Source organism: Pseudophryne corroboree, chromosome 3, assembly GCF_028390025.1.
Source record: "Pseudophryne corroboree isolate aPseCor3 chromosome 3, aPseCor3.hap2, whole genome shotgun sequence".
Taxonomy (NCBI): domain Eukaryota; kingdom Metazoa; phylum Chordata; class Amphibia; order Anura; family Myobatrachidae; genus Pseudophryne; species Pseudophryne corroboree.
This window is the reverse complement of record NC_086446.1, coordinates 127,590,378-127,610,572: the sequence shown is the minus strand read 5'-3', so window position 1 is coordinate 127,610,572 and position 20,195 is coordinate 127,590,378. Positions and strand designations below refer to the sequence as shown.

The 20,195-nt window shown below is 47.6% G+C and overlaps 1 protein-coding gene and 2 pseudogenes across 3 annotated transcripts in view; 1 reads left to right on the top strand and 2 right to left on the bottom strand.

The window, feature by feature from the left end:
- Positions 1 to 20,195, bottom strand: part of ZDHHC5 (zinc finger DHHC-type palmitoyltransferase 5) — a 295,308-nt gene that overhangs the window by 46,546 nt on the left and 228,567 nt on the right. The window lies entirely within an intron of this gene.
- LOC134896802 (5S ribosomal RNA) lies at positions 2,417 to 2,537 on the bottom strand (annotated as a pseudogene).
- Positions 4,550 to 4,670, top strand: LOC134896801 (5S ribosomal RNA; annotated as a pseudogene).

Sequence of the window (20,195 nt, the reverse complement as noted above, 5' to 3'; positions counted from 1 at the left end):
TAAGCGCCGTCCTGCGTCCTTGTGCAGCCCGTGGCTGCAATCAGCTGCGCTGATTTTAGTCAATGGCGAGGCCCTTTGTATGAGCGCCGGCAGACCATCTGCTGCTAATGCAGCACCAATGATCCCTAACCCGAACTTCTCTGATAAGTTGGGAAGGGATCAGGTAGAAAAACCAAAAATAATCTTGCTTGAAGAATCACAGGACATTCAGTCCACAGTACCTTCCGCTAGAGGCACAGAAAAATACTGAAGGCTCTATGGGATTATGGAGGGGATGGCCACTTACTAATTTAAATATTTAAATATGTGCCATTTCCGGCTACGCCCAGTCCATAACCCAAGAGTACTCCAGTGACCCCTAGTGGATGAAAAAGAAAGACTTTATGTTAGATTTTTTATGTACTAATATGGAACCCAGCATCCTCTAGGACGTAAGAGAAATCCTATTTTCTCTTACGTCCTAGAGGATATTGGGGTCCACATTAGTACCATGGGGATGTACCAAAACTCCCAAACCGGGTGGTAGAGTGCTGAGGTTCCTGCAGAACTGATTGACCAAACTGAAGGTCCTCAGAGACCAAAGTATCGAACTTGTAGAACTTAGCAAACGTGTTCGAATCCGACCAAGTAGCTGCTCGACAGAGCCGTAAAGCCGAGACACCCGGGCAGCTGCCCAGGAAGAACTCACGACCTAGTAGAGTGGGCCTGTACTTTAGGAACCAGCAATCCTGACGATTAATAAGCCTGCTGGATAGTAAGCCTGATCCAGTGAGCAATGCACTGCTTTGAAGCAGGACACCCAATTCTCTTGGGATCATAGAGAACAAACTGCGAGTCAGATTTTCTGTGACGAGCTGTCCGCTTCACATAGATCTTCAATGCCCTCACCAGATCCAAGGACTTTGAGGTAACAGAGGTGTCCATAAGCACCGGAACCACAATAGGTTAGTTGATATGAAACGCAGACACCACCTTAGGAAGAAATTGCTGACGAGTTCCGAGTTCAGCGCTATCTTCATGAAAAATCAAATAGGGGCTTTTGTGAGACAACACCCCCAGTTCCGACACACGCCTTGTGGAAGCTAAGGCCAACAGTGTAACGGATTTCCACGTAAGAAACTTTACGTCAACCTCCTGTAAAGGCTCAAACCACTCCGAATATAGAAACTGCAACACCACATTGAGATCCCAAGGTGCCGTGTGCAGAACATTCATCAAGAACGTCTGAACCTCAGGGAGGGAAGCCAATTGTTTCTGGAAGAAAATGGATAAGGCGGAAATCTGAACTTTCAAGGAGCCCAAACGTAGGCCCACATCCACACCTGACTGAAGAAAAAAGAGGAAACGGGCCAGTTGAAATTCCACTGTAGGAAATTTCCTGTTTTCACACCACGAGACGTATTTTTTCCAAATACGGTGGTAGTGTCTAGACGTTACCCCTTTCCTGGCTTGGATCAGGGTTGGAATAACCCTGCCCGGGATCCCGTGCCAGGCTAGAATTTGATGCCCCACCTCCATGCCGTCAAACGTAGCCGTGTTAAGTCTTGATAGACTAACTGCCCCTGTTGTAGAAGATCCTCGCGAAGAGGCGGAGGCCACGGGTCCTATAGGAGCATCTCTAGTAGATCCGCGTACCAGGCCCCTTCTTGGCCAGTTTAGAGCAATGAGAACTGCTTGAACCTTTTGCCTTTTTATTCTTTTAAGAATTCTTGGGATCAATGGAAGTGGTGGACACACGTAAACCATCTGGTAGACCCATGGAGTTTGAAAAAAAGAAAATTGGAAACCGCACTGGTGTAGTAGGTGTATATGTGAGATGATAGACTATCTGTAATTAGCTGATAACAAAATTCAGGTATAGATTCTCATTTTGGGAAGTAGACACTTAAGGTAATACACTCCTTGTTTTTATGTGTCAAAAAAACTGCCCATCAGCGGTGCTCCCACGAGTCAGAAATATATTGTAAACACGACAACAAGAGAAGAAAGGAGACTCTTTTTAGGAAGCACTCTTATACAGATAGTAATGTATGGCTGATTGCCACAATAGCTGACTAAAATTCAATACTTTAATGATTTTCGTTAAAAAATTAATTATTGAGGAGTTCAATACGCGCCAATATCTGTTTAAATAGTGACATTGCGAAAATATGAAAAAAATATTCTTAATCAATAGGGTACAAATACCTAATATAAGCCGAGATGGGTAGCTTTGTGATTTCGTGATTTGAAAGACACCAGCTATGGGACAACCTGTGGTCAAAAATATATTTATTCAATATATATATATATGACCATCATTTGAAGACTGCTGTGTATCCCAAACTGGGAATTGAATCCTAGCAGGTAGTTAAATCATAGGTCATGACCGATAGGCGAATCAATGCTCTATTTCAGTGACAGACAGGGTAGCAAATACTTGCAGTACCAGGGTGTTCCTTGGTGGTCTCCCATCCAAGTACTTAAACCGGCCCTCCACTGCTTGGCTTCCAAGATCAGATGAGATTGGGCATCTCCAGTGGGGTATGACCGCAGACCTTATGCTTACCCTTGTCACACTGTGTCCTTAATTGGGCACAGGTAAGAGCCAATTTGTGATATTGTGTAGACCACAGGTGTCTAAGTAGCTGATGAAAAGGAATACAAAGACACAAATGTCAGATACCCATCTAAATATTCACGGTGGAGGTGGTCGCAAATACAAGTAGAAAAACACACCTATTCTGCACATATAATTAAGAATATCTATAGCGTCTATTTCTAGATTGAGCAGAAAGGGAGGCCTCCAAATTTGGACTCCAAGACCTCAAAAATAGTTGTATCCCACATATACTCTGGATTATGCAGTAAGGTATACCAAATTAGTGATATTCCAGCTCCAGTACCCCACCATAATTAACCTTCAAATAGCGGGGAGACAACACAACAAAATTTATGCCACATAAATCATCAATTGAGTGTTTTTAAAGGAGCACGGAATTCTGCATAACACACATCAGGAATATATTCACGTGTTTGATAAAATCCTAAATTGGATGTATCAACATACACTAATGGATTATGCAGTAGGATATATCTTGAATAGTAATATCTCTGACTCTAATACCCCACCTTAGATCACCTTCAGGTAGCGGGGGAGCAACACGAACAGAAAGTATACCACACATATAATTAATTAGGTGTTTTCAAAGAAAGCATGGATTTGTGAATCAAACGTAGAAAAAACATTTGTGTATTTGATAAGCTCCAAAAAATAATCGATGCCTCTGCATCTAAGATCTTGGTAGCTAATAAGCACTTTTTTTCAACTATTGTTTTTTTATATATGTTGCTCATGCAAGAAATGAGGTATTCTCTGTGCCTTCTGGGTATGAATTTATCAGGGCGCCCTGTGACCAAGCAATATTGCGAAACGTACGTCAGGCAGAAGGTAAGAGAGGTCTTACCTCACGGTCACGTGGTGCGCACACGTGACCGCAACTAGCCGATCACGGCGGAGTTCGTCGCTACGGGAACCAGCCTAACAGGAAGAACAGTGCGGCCGGAGCACAGCAGCAGGCAACACGCGGGCAGACGCGGCCAGCACCTTCCACAAGGTTTTCCCTGACATTTCTTCTCTATACAAGTAGGACACCACAAAACTATTACATAACCGGATAAGGTAATATCGTGACTCAAGCATTTTTTCCTTTTTTCTCTGTGCATGATAAATTCATACCCAGAAGGCACAGAGAATACCTCATTTCTTGCATGAGCAACATATATAAAAAAACAATAGTTGAAAAAAAGTGCTTATTAGCTACCAAGATCTTAGATGCAGAGGCATCGATTATTTTTTGGAGCTTATCAAATACACAAATGTTTTTTCTACGTTTGATTCACAAATCCATGCTTTCTTTGAAAACACCTAATTAATTATATGTGTGGTATACTTTCTGTTCGTGTTGCTCCCCCGCTACCTGAAGGTGATCTAAGGTGGGGTATTAGAGTCAGAGATATTACTATTCAAGATATATCCTACTGCATAATCCATTAGTGTATGTTGATACATCCAATTTAGGATTTTATCAAACACATGAATATATTCCTGATGTGTGTTATGCAGAATTCCGTGCTCCTTTAAAAACACTCAATTGATGATTTATGTGGCATAAATTTTGTTGTGTTGTCTCCCCGCTATTTGAAGGTTAATTATGGTGGGGTACTGGAGCTGGAATATCACTAATTTGGTATACCTTACTGCATAATCCAGAGTATATGTGGGATACAACTATTTTTGAGGTCTTGGAGTCCAAATTTGGAGGCCTCCCTTTCTGCTCAATCTAGAAATAGACGCTATAGATATTCTTAATTATATGTGCAGAATAGGTGTGTTTTTCTACTTGTATTTGCGACCACCTCCACCGTGAATATTTAGATGGGTATCTGACATTTGTGTCTTTGTATTCCTTTTCATCAGCTACTTAGACACCTGTGGTCTACACAATATCACAAATTGGCTCTTACCTGTGCCCAATTAAGGACACAGTGTGACAAGGGTAAGCATAAGGTCTGCGGTCATACCCCACTGGAGATGCCCAATCTCATCTGATCTTGGAAGCCAAGCAGTGGAGGGCCGGTTTAAGTACTTGGATGGGAGACCACCAAGGAACACCCTGGTACTGCAAGTATTTGCTACCCTGTCTGTCACTGAAATAGAGCATTGATTCGCCTATCGGTCATGACCTATGATTTAACTACCTGCTAGGATTCAATTCCCAGTTTGGGATACACAGCAGTCTTCAAATGATGGTCATATATATATATATTGAATAAATATATTTTTGACCACAGGTTGTCCCATAGCTGGTGTCTTTCAAATCACGAAATCACAAAGCTACCCATCTCGGCTTATATTAGGTATTTGTACCCTATTGATTAAGAATATTTTTTTCATATTTTCGCAATGTCACTATTTAAACAGATATTGGCGCGTATTGAACTCCTCAATAATTAATTTTTTAACGAAAATCATTAAAGTATTGAATTTTAGTCAGCTATTGTGGCAAAGACCCATGGAGTTACCAGAGTGTCCACTGCCACTGCTTGTGGGTACCTCGACATGGCACAATACCGCTTGAGCTTCTTGTTGAGACGAGGGGCCATCATGTCTATTTGTGGAGTCCCCCACCGACGTGTCAAGGACTCGAACACCTGCGGGTGAAGTCCCCACTCTCCTGGGTTTAGGTCATGTCTGCTGAGGAAGTCCGCTTCCCAGTTGTCTACTCCCAGTATGAAAATTGCCGACAGCGCCACCGCGTGTCTTTCTGCCCAGAGGAGAATCGTTGTCTCCTCTGACATTGCTGGTCTGCTCTTCGTTCCGCCCTGTCGGTTTGTCTGCTCTTCGCTCCGCCCTGTCGGTTTATGCACGTTACTGCCATTACATTGTCCGACTGAACTTGAATGGCGTAATCCTGAAGATGCGATGCCGTAGAAGGTCTTGTATATAGCCCTTAGCTCCAGAACATTGATCGGAAGGATGGTTTCCTGACATGACCATTTTCCTTGGAACTGTTCCCCCTGGGTGCTCTCCAACATCTGAGGCTTGCGTCTGTGGTTAGCAGAATCGAATTCTGAATCCCGAATCTTCGACCCTCGGTCAGGTGAGAAGTCTGAAGCCACCACAGAAGAGAAATCCTGGCTTTTGGCAACAGACTCTGGTGCATGTGAAGATGCGATCCGGACCATTTGTCCAACAGATCCAGTTGAAAGGGCCTTGCATGAAACCTGCCGTACTGCAGAGCCTCGTAAGATGCTACCATCTTCCCCAGAAGGCGAATCCATAGATGCACCGTTATCCGGGTTGGTGTTAGAACATCCAGCGCCATTGATTTGATTACCAATGCCTTTTCCAATGGAAGGAATACCTTCTGTACCTCCGTATTCAGTATCATCCCCAGGAACGGAAGCATCCGTGTTGGTTTCAGGTGGGATTTTGGTAGGTTCAAAATCCACACGTGATCCTGGAGTAGTCGCAGTTGAGAGTGCAATGCGGTCCAACAAACTCTCCCTGGATGGTGTTTTTATCAGCAGGTCGTCCAGGTACGGTATTATGTTCACTCCCTGCTTGCGGAGGAGAAACATCGGGGTATATTTACTAAGCTCCCGATTTTGACCGAGATGCCGTTTTTTCTTCAAAGTGTCATCTTGGTAATTTACTAAGCAAAAATCTCGGCAGTGATGAGGGCATTCGTAATATTTTGGAAGTCCTAGGAAAAAATCACGAATCAATACACCATCGGTCAAATACGCCTGCAATTTGGTAGAAATCGGTCATTTACTAAAAAGTGCAAATCACAAACACTGCCGACAATAGCCAAACACTGCCGTGCTGAAATAAAATTCGTGAAAAAGTGCTAAAAAAAACCCAGACGTGCTTTTTTTTACCGTGATTGGATAGGCATGCACGGATCCATGAGATCCGTGCATGTTTTTCAGTGGGAAGGGGTGGGAAATGTTTTAATTTAAAAAAAAAAAAAAATGCGTGGGGTCCCCCCTCCTAAGCCAAACCAGCCTCGGGCTCTTTGAGCCGGACCTGGGTGAAAAAATATGGGGAAAAAATTGTCAGGGGTTCCCCCATATTTAAACAACCAGCGCCGGGCTCTGCGCCTGGTCCTGGTTCCAAAAATACGGGGGACAAAAAGAGTAGGGGTCCCCCGTATTTTTGAAACCAGCACGGGGCTCCACTAGCTGGACAGATAATGCCACAGCCGGGGGTCACTTTTATACAGCGCCCTGCGGCCGTGGCATTAAATACCCAACTAGTCACCCCTGGCCGGGGTACCCTGGAGGAGTGGGGACCCCTTAAATCAAGGGGTCCCCCCCCTCCAGCCACCCAAGGACCAGGGGTGAAGCCCGAGGCTGTCCCCCCCCCATCCAAGGGCTGCGGATGGGGGGGCTGATAGCCATTGTGTTAAAAAAATAAGAATTTACTCACCGGTAATTCTGTTTCTCGTAGTCCGTAGTGGATGCTGGGAACTCCGTAAGGACCATGGGGAATAGCGGGCTCCGAAGGAGGCTGGGCACTATAGAAAGATCTTAGACTACCTGGTGTGCACTGGCTCCTCCCACTATGACCCTCCTCCAAGCCTCAGTTAGGTACTGTGCCCGGACGAGCGTACACAATAAGGAAGGATTTTGAATCCCGGGTAAGACTCATACCAGCCACACCAATCACACCGTACAACTCGTGATATGAAACACAGTTAACAGTATGAAACAATAGAGCCTCTCAACAGATGGCTCAACAATAACCCGATTTAGTTAACAATAACTATGTACAAGTATTGCAGATAAACCGCACTTGGGATGGGCGCCCAGCATCCACTACGGACTACGAGAAACAGAATTACCGGTGAGTAAATTCTTATTTTCTCTAACGTCCTAGTGGATGCTGGGAACTCCGTAAGGACCATGGGGATTATACCAAAGCTCCCAAACGGGCGGGAGAGTGCGGATGACTCTGCAGCACTGAATGAGAGAACTCCAGGTCCTCCTCAGCCAGGGTATCAAATTTGTAGAATTTTGCAAACGTGTTTGCCCCTGACCAAGTAGCTGCTCGGCAAAGTTGTAAAGCCGAGACCTCTCGGGCAGCCGCCCAAGATGAGCCCACCTTCCTTGTGGAATGGGCATTGACAGATTTTGGCTGTGGCAGGCCTGCCACAGTATGTGCAAGCTGAATTGTACTACAAATCCAACGAGCAATAGTCTGCTTAGAAGCAGGAGCACCCAGCTTGTTAGGTGCATATAGGATAAACAGCGAGTCAGATTTTCTGACTCTAGCCGTTCTGGAAACATATATTTTCAGTGCCCTGACAACGTCTAGCAACTTGGAGTCCTCCAAGTCCCTAGTAGCCTAGGCACCACAATAGGCTGGTTCAGGTGAAACGCTGACACCACCTTTGGGAGAAACTGGGGACGAGTCCTCAATTCTGCCCTATCCATATGGAAAATCAAATAAGGGCTTTTACAAGACAAAGCCGCCAACTTTGATACTCGCCTGGCAGAAGCCAAGGCCAATAACATAACCACCTTGCACGTGAGATATTTCAGATCCACGGTTTTTAGTGGTTCAAACCAATGTGATTTTAAGAAACTCAACACCACGTTGAGATCCCAAGGTGCCACAGGAGGCACAAACGGGGGCTGACTCTGCAGCACTCCTTTTATAAATGTCTGAACTTCAGGTACTGAAGCTAGTTCTTTTTGAAAGAAAATCGACAGAGCCGAGATCTGTACCTTAATGGAACCCAATTTAAGGCCCATAGTCACTCCTGCTTGCAGGAAATGCAGAAATCGACCTAGTTGAAATTCCTCTGTTGGGGCCCTTTCGGCCTCACACCATGCAACATATTTTCGCCATATGCGGTGATAATGAGTTGCTGTAACCTCTTTCCTGGCTTTAGTAAGCGTAGGAATGACTTCCTCCGGAATGCCCTTTTCCTTCAGGATCCGGCGTTCAACCGCCATGCCGACAAACGCAGCCGCGGTAAGTCTTGGAACAGACAGGGCCCCTGCTGCCGCAGGTCCTGTCTGAGTGGCAGAGGCCATGGGTCCTCTGATATAAATTCTTGAAGTTCTGGGTACCAAGCTCTTCTTGGCCATCCACGAGTATCGTTCTTACTCCTCGCCTTCTTATTATTCTCAGTACCTTTGGTATGAGAGGCAGAGGGGAGAACACATAAACCGACTGGTACACCCACGGTGTTACCAGAGCGTCCATAGCTATCGCCTGAGGGTCCCTTGACCCGGTGCAATATCTTTTATAGCTTTTTGTTGAGGCGGGACGCCATCATGTCCACCTGTGGCCTTTCCCAATGGTGTACAATCCTATTGGAAGACTTCTGGAGGAAGTCCCCATTCTCCCAGGTGGAGGTCGTGTCTGTTGAGAAGATCTGCTTCCCAGTTGTCCACTCCGGGAATGAACACTGCTGACAGTGCTAACACATGATTTTCCGCCTATCGGAGAATCCTTGTGGCTTCTGCCATCGCCATCCTGCTTCTTGTGCCGCCCTGTTGGTTTACATGGGCGACTGCCGTGATGTTGTCTGATTGGATCAGTACCGGCTGGTTTTGAAGCAGAGGCCTTGCCGGCCTCAGGGCATTGTAAATGGCCCTCAGGTCCAGAATATTTATGTGTAGGGAAATAACCTGACTTGACCAAAGTCCCTGGAAATTTCTTCCCTGTGTGACTGCCTCCCAGCCTCAAAGGCTGGAATCCATGGTCACTAGGACCTAGTCCTGTATGCCGAACCTGCGGCCCTCTTGAAGATGGGCACTCTGCAGCCACCACAGTAGAGATACCCTGGTCCTTGGAGACAGGGTTATCAGCCTATGCATCGGAAGATGCGATCCGGACCACTTGTCCAACAGGTCCCTCTGAAAAGTTCTTGTATGGAACCTGCCTAATGGGATTGCTTCGTAGGAAGCTACCATTTTTCCCAGGACTCGCGTGCAATGATGCACCGCTACCTAATTTGGCTTCAGGAGGTCTCTGACTAGAGATGACAACTCCTTGGCTTTCTCCTCCGGGAGAAACACTATTTCTGGTTTATGTCCAGAACCATCCCCAGGAACAGTAGACGTGTCATAGGAACCAGCTGTGACTTTGGACTGTTTAGAATCCAACCATGCTGTTGTAGCACTTTCCAAAATAGTGCTACCCCGACTACCAACTGCTCCTTGGACCTCGCCCTTATAACGAGATTGTCCAAGTACGGGATAATTACAACTCCCTTTTTTTGAAGGAGTATCAACATTTCGGCCATTACCTTGATAAAACACCCTCGGTGCCATGTACAGTCCAAACGGCAGTGTCTGGACTTGGTAATGGTAATCCTGTACCACAAATCTGAGGTACTCCTGGCGAGGATGGTAAATGGGGACATGCAGGTAAGCATCCTTGATGTCCCAGGATACCATGTAATCCCCCTCGTCCAGGCTTGGAATAACCGCCCTGAGCGATTCCATCTTGAACTTGAATTTTTGTGTTCAAGGATTTTAAATATAAAATGGGTCACACCGAACCATGCGGTTTCGGTACCCCAACCCGTGTGGAATAGTAACCCCGTCCTTGTTGAAGTAGGGGCACCTTGAGTATTACCTGCTGGGAATACCGCTTATTAATTGCCTCTAGCACAGCCTCCCTGCCTGAGGGAGTTGTCAGCAAGGCATATTTTAGGAAACGGCTGGGGGGAGACATCTCGAATTCCAGCTTGTACCCCTGAAATACTACTTGAAAGAAACAGGGATCCACCTGTGAGCGAGCCCACTAATTGCTGAAATTTTTTAGACGGCCCCCCACCGTACCTGGCTACACCTGTGGAGCACCCGCGTCATGGTGTGGCCTCACAGGAGGCGGGGGAAGAATCTTGATTCTGGGAACAGGCTGACTGGTGCAGCTTTTTTCCCTCTACCCTTGTCTCTGTACAGAAAGGAAGCGCCATTTGACCCGCTTGCTTTTCTGAAGCCGAAAGGACTGTACCTTTGTCTGTGAGGAAACCTGAGGTAAAATTATTTCTTCCCAGCAGTTGCTGTGGATACGAGGTCCCAGAGACCATCCCCAAATAATTCCTCACCCTTATAAGGCTCTCTATGCGCTTTTTAAGTCAGCATCACCTGTCCAGTGACAGGTCTCTAATACCCTCCTGACAGAATGGACATTACATTTATTTTGGATGCCAGCCGGCAAAATATCCCTCTGTGCATCCCCCATATATAAGACGACGTCTTTAATATGTTTTTATGTTTGCCAACTAGTATCCCTGTTTGACAGGGTCACCGACCACGCTGCAGCAGTCTCAGTCTAGTACCTGAGTGTGTAAATACAGACTTCAGGATAGCCTCCTGTTTTTTATCAACAGGTACCTATTAAAGTGGCCGTATCCTAAGACGGCAGTGCCACCTTTTTTGACAAACGTGTGAGCGCCTTATCCACCCTAGGGGATATCTCCCAGCGTAACTTATCCACCTGGCGGGAAAGGGTACGCCATCAGTAACTTTTTATAAATTACCAGTTTCTTAACGGGGGAACCCACGCTTTCACACACTTCATTTATTCATCTGATGGGGGAACAAAACACTGCCTGTTTTTTCTCCCCAAACCTAAAACCCATTTTTAGAGGTACTTGGGTTAAAGTCAGAAATGTATAACACATTTTTTATTGCCGGGATCACGTCACGGATGTTCCTAGTGGATTGTGTATATGTCTCCACCTTGTCGACACTGGAGTCAGACTCCGTGTCGACATCTGTGTCTGCCATCTGAGAGAGCGGGCGTTTTTGAGCCCCTGATGGCCTTTGAGGGCTGCGAAGCCGGCTGTCCCACAGCTGTTACGTCATCCACCCTTTTATGTAAGGAGTTGACACTGTCGGTTAATACCTTTCACCTATCCATCCACTCTGGTGTCGGCCCCACAGGGGGCGACATCACATATATCGGCCTCTGTTCTGTCACCATATAAGCCTCCTCATTCAACATGTCGACACAGCCGTACCGACACACCGCAGACACACAGGGAATGCTCTAACGAGGACAGGACCCACAAAAGCCCTTTGGGGGGACAGAGTAAGAGTATGCCAGCACACACCAGAGCGCTATATATATACAGGGACTAACTGAGTTATGTCCCTAATAGCTTTTATATAATATACTGTATACAGTGCCAATTTTAATGCCCCCCCTCTCTTTCCCTCTTCCTGTACTGTAGAATTGCAGGGAAGAGCCAGGGAGCTTCCCTCCAGCCGAGCTGTGAGGGAAAAATGGCGCCAGTGTGCTGAGGAGATAGGCTCCGCCCCTTTTTCGCGGCCTATTCTCCCGTTTTTTATGGAATTCTGGCAGGGGTATTTACCTCATATATAGCCCCTGGGGCCATATATTGAGGTATTTTAGCCAGCCAAGGTGTTTTTATTGCTGCCTCAGGGCGCCCCCCCCAGCGCCCTGCACCCTCAGTGACCGGAGTGTGAAGTGTGTGAGAGGAGCAATGGCGCACAGCTGCAGTGCTGTGCGCTACCTTGGTGAAGACAGAGTCTTCATGCCGCCGATTTTCCGGACCATCTTCTTGCTTCTGGCTCTGTAAGGGGGACGGCGGCGCGGCTCCGGGACCGAACATCAAGGCTGGGCCTGCGGTCGATCCCTCTGGAGCTAATGGTGTCCAGTAGCCTAAGAAGCCCAATCCGGCTGCAAGCAGGCGAGTTCGCTTCTTCTCCCCTTAGTCCCTCGCTGCAGTGAGCCTGTTGCCAGCAGGTCTCACTGAAAATAACAAATTCTAAGACTATAACTTTCTAAGAGCTCAGTAGAGCCCCTAGTGTGCATCCAACCTCGGCCGGGCACGAAATCTAACTGAGGCTTGGAGGAGGGTCATAGTGGGAGGAGCCAGTGCACACCAGGTAGTCTAAGATCTTTCTAGAGTGCCCAGCCTCCTTCGGAGCCCGCTATTCCCCATGGTCCTTACGGAGTTCCCAGCATCCACTAGGACGTTAGAGAAATGAATATTGTTTTTAGTAGCAGTACTACAAGTCCCAGCAAGCCTCCCCCGCAAGCTGGTACTTGGAGAACCACAAGTACCAGCATGCGGAGGAAAACCGGGCCCGCTGGTACCTGTAGTACTACTACTAAAAAAAATAAGCCTGCCCCAGCATGCTGGCACTTGGAGAACCACAAGTGCCAGCATGCCCGGACACAAAGGGCCTGCTGGCACCTGTAGTCCACCTGCAAAGAATATTGCCTTCGAAGACTGTAGAAGAACCTTTTGGTTTGCCTTTAAACTTCGCTGTCTGAAAGGACTGTAGAGTTGGAGCCGAGTAGGTTTTCCTAGCTGGGTGTGCTGCAGAAGGAAGGTACGTAGACTTACCTGCTCCCAGCCTTGGATATCCACGTATCCAGTTAATTTCCAAAAAGGGCCTCGCCTGAGAACAGTAGGCTTTCCATGCCTTTTCTGTAATCTGCATCCGCAGTCCACTGGCGCAGCCACAAGCCCCTGCGTGCGGACACGGCCATGGCAGTGATGCGTGCGTTGAGCAAACTAATTTCCTTTATGGCCTCCACCATAAAGTTAGCAGAGTCCTGAATATGCTGTAGTAGTAAAATGATCTCCCCCGTGGGCAAGGAATCTAATTAATCAATTAGGTTACCTGACCACTTAGAAATGGCCCTAGTGATCCATGCACAAGCAATAGTGGGTCTCTGGGCCACACCAGCAGCAGTATATAAAGATTTGAGAGTGGTCTCAATCTTGCGGTCGGCCGTGTCCTTTAAGGATGCTGCCCCAGGAACAGGTAAGACTATCTTACGTGACAACCTAGACACCGATGCGTCCACAGTCAACAGGTTTTTCCATTTCTTTCTATCCTCCAGAGGAAAGGGAAAGGATATAATTAACCTTTTAGGGATCTGAATTTTTTTGTCAGGATTAGCCCAAGTTTCTTCAAACAGGGAATTCAATTCCTTTCATGCAGGAAAAATAGCTGAGGATTTCTTTTTTACATTAAAATAAGATTCCTCTGCCACCTTGTCAGGAATGTGCAGGACATTACTGATAGCGTCTATCAGGGCCTGTATTCCTTGTGACAGGACAGCATCCCCCCTGCTCGGATCCACTTCACCCTCCTCTGGGTCTGATGTATCGTCATCAGTATCAGCCTGCATGAGCTGGGCCAAAGTACGCTTTTGTGGGCAAATGGCAGTGAGATGTTGGAATGGGAACTGAATCTCTTTTCATCAGGTCATCCACAGACTGGCTTAAATATTGCGTCTCTTTTTCAGTATGGGCTAATTTAGTAGAAATATTAGATATCATCCCCTTTATGGAATCTAACCATGGGGGTTCTGACCCACTAGCCTGAGAATGTGTTCTGTTTTGAGTACACGGTAGTGAGGCCCCGGGGGAGGACAGTCACTCTGCTGTGCAGTACACAGAGTCCCTGGACATGGTAATGCGAAGGGACCCACACACAGAAGGTGAAACACAGTATAACCTACACAGAGCCCGTAGGGAGACAGAGAAATAGGAGCCAGGCAAACCGCGCCCCTGTAGCTGAGTAAAAACACAGCTTGTTCGCCACACTAAATCTACAACCTCCGCTCCCTTACTATGACCCCCTGGTACCAGAGGGGACGTGGAGTCTTCTTGGAGGAGCTGCGCGTCCCTGTGATGCCTGCCAGTATGAGCTGCAGAGGGAAAATGGCGCTGGTGAGCTGCGGGATCTGCTCATAGTGAAGCCCCATCCCCGTAATGGCGCACGGCTTCCCGGTCTTTTTTCATACTGGCCCGAGGTTTAGAGTGTTTAATCTGAGGGTTAAAAACCTCTGTAAGCTGAATGGCCAGTGTGGGTATCATTGGTGGCTTAGCGCGCCCCTCACAGTGGAACACACGCAGCCGCATGTCATCCTGAGCCCCTGGAGCGCAGACCGCATGTCTCATTTCCGCCGGCGACCCGCTAACCGGGACGCCGGCGCTGTACTCACCACTCTTCTATCTTAGGCTCTGTTAGGGGTGGCGGCGTGCTGCGGGAGGGTACGCTCGCCGTGGTGGGGCTTGCGAATGACTCCCTCAGGAGTTCAGTGTCTTGTAAGCAGAGAAACTGGACCATTAGCTCTTTAGGAAGTTGTACCGTTCTCCACCCTAAGTCCCACAAAGCAGGTATGCTGGTGACACCCAGCAATGTCCTGTAAAACAATAAACAGAAAATAAATGTAGAAAACTCTTCAGGAGCTTCCATAAGCGTGACTGGCTCCTCCGGGCACATTTTCTAAACTGAGTCTGGAAGGAGGGGCATAGAGGGAGGAGCCAGTGCACACTATTAATTTCTTAAAGTGCCCAAGGCTCCTAGTGGACCCGTCTATACCCTATGGTACTAATGTGGACCCCTGTATCCTCTAGGACGTAAGAGAAAAAATATAAAGCTTTTACATTCACTTATCTCAGAAAGATCATGTGAAGTACTTAGAAATTCTTCTAAACCTAGCCAGTATTCTAACCACTGTTGTTTGTGGCTGCAATCCCCTTTGTGGGCTCTGACAGACATCATAACAAAACACTCCCCCTCAGCGAGGGCTGCCCGCTCTAAAATGCGCGCCTAGCTAGTAAAAACAAAATGCCTGCAAATGAAATTTTATTTGCACATCGGCATGGCCTGCCATTTACTGTGTGGAGTTTTCTGACTCCCTCTGCCTCCTAGCTCCAACACACAGCGTGCCCCCGCATGACCTGCGGTGTATTTCGCTACCTTATAGCTCAGCGGCTCCGTGTCTGCTGGGAGAGCTCCTGACATGCCCACTCTCCTCCCCTGCCAGCAACGTGTCTACATTACTATGCGGTCCCCACCTGGCCGCAGTCAGACTGCATCTCCAGAGCCCTGGTTGAATGCGCCACCGCAGGGTCTAACTCGCTTCCTTGCAGTGCTGTGCCTGCTCTCGACGCAACTGCCTGCTTCTCAGTCAACTAATAGACGCTGCCCCTGCTCCCCACTCAGAGGGAGAATAAGCGCTACACGTGAGGGGAAAGCCTGCCTATGCCTTATGCTCCCCCATGTACTCACTGTTCTACTTCAGAGATCTTCTGCGTGAGATGCCGATCCCTTCCAATGGGATCTTTGTCTTACTGGAACTGTAAATACAGTTCTTGAAGCCTTCACCCTCCTTTCAGCAGGATAGATCAGATGCGGAGAATTTAAGTAAAAAAAAATAAGAATTTACTTACCGATAATTCTATTTCTCGTAGTCCGTAGTGGATGCTGGGAACTCCGTAAGGACCAGGGGGATAGCGGCTCCGCAGGAGACTGGGCACAAAAGTAAAGCTTTAGGACTACCTGGTGTGCACTGGGTCCTCCCCCTATGACCCTCCTCCAAGCCTCAGTTAGGATACTGTGCCCGGACGAGCGTACACAATAAGGAAGGATTTTGAATCCCGGGTAAGACTCATACCAGCCACACCAATCACACCGTACAACCTGTGATCTGAACCCAGTTAACAGCATGATAACAGCGGAGCCTCTGAAAAGATGGCTCACAACAACAAAAACCCGATTTTTGTAACAGCAACTATGTACAAGTATTGCAGACAATCCGCACTTGGGATGGGTGCCCAGCATCCACTACGGACTACGAGAAATAGAATTATCGTTAAGTAAATTCTTATTTTCTCTGACGTCCTAGTGGATGCTGGGAACTCCGTAAGGACCATGGGGATTATACCAAAGCTCCCAAACGGGCGGGAGAGTGCGGATGACTCTGCAGCACTGAATGAGAGAACTCCAGGTCCTCCTCAGCCAGGGTATCAAATTTGTAGAATTTTGCAAACGTGTTTGCCCCTGACCAAGTAGCTGCTCGGCAAAGTTGTAAAGCCGAGACCTCTCGGGCAGCCGCCCAAGATGAGCCCACCTTCCTTGTGGAATGGGCATTGACAGATTTTGGCTGTGGCAGGCCTGCCACAGTATGTGCAAGCTGAATTGTACTACAAATCCAACGAGCAATAGTCTGCTTAGAAGCAGGAGCACCCAGCTTGTTAGGTGCATATAGGATAAACAGCGAGTCAGATTTTCTGACTCTAGCCGTTCTGGAAACATATATTTTCAGTGCCCTGACAACGTCTAGCAACTTGGAGTCCTCCAAGTCCCTAGTAGCCTAGGCACCACAATAGGCTGGTTCAGGTGAAACGCTGACACCACCTTTGGGAGAAACTGGGGACGAGTCCTCAATTCTGCCCTATCCATATGGAAAATCAAATAAGGGCTTTTACAAGACAAAGCCGCCAACTTTGATACTCGCCTGGCAGAAGCCAAGGCCAATAACATAACCACCTTGCACGTGAGATATTTCAGATCCACGGTTTTTAGTGGTTCAAACCAATGTGATTTTAAGAAACTCAACACCACGTTGAGATCCCAAGGTGCCACAGGAGGCACAAACGGGGGCTGACTCTGCAGCACTCCTTTTATAAATGTCTGAACTTCAGGTACTGAAGCTAGTTCTTTTTGAAAGAAAATCGACAGAGCCGAGATCTGTACCTTAATGGAACCCAATTTAAGGCCCATAGTCACTCCTGCTTGCAGGAAATGCAGAAATCGACCTAGTTGAAATTCCTCTGTTGGGGCCCTTTCGGCCTCACACCATGCAACATATTTTCGCCATATGCGGTGATAATGAGTTGCTGTAACCTCTTTCCTGGCTTTAGTAAGCGTAGGAATGACTTCCTCCGGAATGCCCTTTTCCTTCAGGATCCGGCGTTCAACCGCCATGCCGACAAACGCAGCCGCGGTAAGTCTTGGAACAGACAGGGCCCCTGCTGCCGCAGGTCCTGTCTGAGTGGCAGAGGCCATGGGTCCTCTGATATAAATTCTTGAAGTTCTGGGTACCAAGCTCTTCTTGGCCATCCACGAGTATCGTTCTTACTCCTCGCCTTCTTATTATTCTCAGTACCTTTGGTATGAGAGGCAGAGGGGAGAACACATAAACCGACTGGTACACCCACGGTGTTACCAGAGCGTCCATAGCTATCGCCTGAGGGTCCCTTGACCCGGTGCAATATCTTTTATAGCTTTTTGTTGAGGCGGGACGCCATCATGTCCACCTGTGGCCTTTCCCAATGGTGTACAATCCTATTGGAAGACTTCTGGAGGAAGTCCCCATTCTCCCAGGTGGAGGTCGTGTCTGTTGAGAAGATCTGCTTCCCAGTTGTCCACTCCGGGAATGAACACTGCTGACAGTGCTAACACATGATTTTCCGCCTATCGGAGAATCCTTGTGGCTTCTGCCATCGCCATCCTGCTTCTTGTGCCGCCCTGTTGGTTTACATGGGCGACTGCCGTGATGTTGTCTGATTGGATCAGTACCGGCTGGTTTTGAAGCAGAGGCCTTGCCGGCCTCAGGGCATTGTAAATGGCCCTCAGGTCCAGAATATTTATGTGTAGGGAAATAACCTGACTTGACCAAAGTCCCTGGAAATTTCTTCCCTGTGTGACTGCCTCCCAGCCTCAAAGGCTGGAATCCATGGTCACTAGGACCTAGTCCTGTATGCCGAACCTGCGGCCCTCTTGAAGATGGGCACTCTGCAGCCACCACAGTAGAGATACCCTGGTCCTTGGAGACAGGGTTATCAGCCTATGCATCGGAAGATGCGATCCGGACCACTTGTCCAACAGGTCCCTCTGAAAAGTTCTTGTATGGAACCTGCCTAATGGGATTGCTTCGTAGGAAGCTACCATTTTTCCCAGGACTCGCGTGCAATGATGCACCGCTACCTAATTTGGCTTCAGGAGGTCTCTGACTAGAGATGACAACTCCTTGGCTTTCTCCTCCGGGAGAAACACTATTTCTGGTTTATGTCCAGAACCATCCCCAGGAACAGTAGACGTGTCATAGGAACCAGCTGTGACTTTGGACTGTTTAGAATCCAACCATGCTGTTGTAGCACTTTCCAAAATAGTGCTACCCCGACTACCAACTGCTCCTTGGACCTCGCCCTTATAACGAGATTGTCCAAGTACGGGATAATTACAACTCCCTTTTTTTGAAGGAGTATCAACATTTCGGCCATTACCTTGATAAAACACCCTCGGTGCCATGTACAGTCCAAACGGCAGTGTCTGGACTTGGTAATGGTAATCCTGTACCACAAATCTGAGGTACTCCTGGCGAGGATGGTAAATGGGGACATGCAGGTAAGCATCCTTGATGTCCCAGGATACCATGTAATCCCCCTCGTCCAGGCTTGGAATAACCGCCCTGAGCGATTCCATCTTGAACTTGAATTTTTGTGTTCAAGGATTTTAAATATAAAATGGGTCACACCGAACCATGCGGTTTCGGTACCCCAACCCGTGTGGAATAGTAACCCCGTCCTTGTTGAAGTAGGGGCACCTTGAGTATTACCTGCTGGGAATACCGCTTATTAATTGCCTCTAGCACAGCCTCCCTGCCTGAGGGAGTTGTCAGCAAGGCATATTTTAGGAAACGGCTGGGGGGAGACATCTCGAATTCCAGCTTGTACCCCTGAAATACTACTTGAAAGAAACAGGGATCCACCTGTGAGCGAGCCCACTAATTGCTGAAATTTTTTAGACGGCCCCCCACCGTACCTGGCTACACCTGTGGAGCACCCGCGTCATGGTGTGGCCTCACAGGAGGCGGGGGAAGAATCTTGATTCTGGGAACAGGCTGACTGGTGCAGCTTTTTTCCCTCTACCCTTGTCTCTGTACAGAAAGGAAGCGCCATTTGACCCGCTTGCTTTTCTGAAGCCGAAAGGACTGTACCTTTGTCTGTGAGGAAACCTGAGGTAAAATTATTTCTTCCCAGCAGTTGCTGTGGATACGAGGTCCCAGAGACCATCCCCAAATAATTCCTCACCCTTATAAGGCTCTCTATGCGCTTTTTAAGTCAGCATCACCTGTCCAGTGACAGGTCTCTAATACCCTCCTGACAGAATGGACATTACATTTATTTTGGATGCCAGCCGGCAAAATATCCCTCTGTGCATCCCCCATATATAAGACGACGTCTTTAATATGTTTTTATGTTTGCCAACTAGTATCCCTGTTTGACAGGGTCACCGACCACGCTGCAGCAGTCTCAGTCTAGTACCTGAGTGTGTAAATACAGACTTCAGGATAGCCTCCTGTTTTTTATCAACAGGTACCTATTAAAGTGGCCGTATCCTAAGACGGCAGTGCCACCTTTTTTGACAAACGTGTGAGCGCCTTATCCACCCTAGGGGATATCTCCCAGCGTAACTTATCCACCTGGCGGGAAAGGGTACGCCATCAGTAACTTTTTATAAATTACCAGTTTCTTAACGGGGGAACCCACGCTTTCACACACTTCATTTATTCATCTGATGGGGGAACAAAACACTGCCTGTTTTTTCTCCCCAAACCTAAAACCCATTTTTAGAGGTACTTGGGTTAAAGTCAGAAATGTATAACACATTTTTTATTGCCGGGATCACGTCACGGATGTTCCTAGTGGATTGTGTATATGTCTCCACCTTGTCGACACTGGAGTCAGACTCCGTGTCGACATCTGTGTCTGCCATCTGAGAGAGCGGGCGTTTTTGAGCCCCTGATGGCCTTTGAGGGCTGCGAAGCCGGCTGTCCCACAGCTGTTACGTCATCCACCCTTTTATGTAAGGAGTTGACACTGTCGGTTAATACCTTTCACCTA